General features: G+C 40.6%; 1 protein-coding gene across 6 annotated transcripts in view; it reads right to left on the bottom strand.

The window, feature by feature from the left end:
- The window catches only part of Msp300 (Muscle-specific protein 300 kDa), a 107,814-nt gene that overhangs the window by 68,562 nt on the left and 39,018 nt on the right, over positions 1–234 (bottom strand). The gene's annotated exons all lie outside the window — the stretch shown is intronic.

Here is a 234-nt window from a genome sequence, read left to right on the forward strand (position 1 = left end):
GTATTTTGTGGTATCTGGGGTATGCACGCCATCAACCACATATTAAATATCCCGATAGAAGTTTGTTGCATACAACAATGGATGCAGCTGATAGAGCAGATCAAGAAGATCTCAATAATAATATAGAAGTTATAGATAATTGAAATACAAGTCAAATTCGTGAGAGGCACGGGGACTCACGAAAATCAAGCACCCCAAACGTGAGAGGCAAGGGGACTCACGAAAATCAAGCAC

This window comes from Trachymyrmex cornetzi, unplaced genomic scaffold, assembly GCF_001594075.2.
Source record: "Trachymyrmex cornetzi isolate Tcor2-1 unplaced genomic scaffold, Tcor1.1 scaffold608, whole genome shotgun sequence".
In the NCBI taxonomy this organism is placed as follows: Eukaryota; Metazoa; Arthropoda; class Insecta; order Hymenoptera; family Formicidae; genus Trachymyrmex; species Trachymyrmex cornetzi.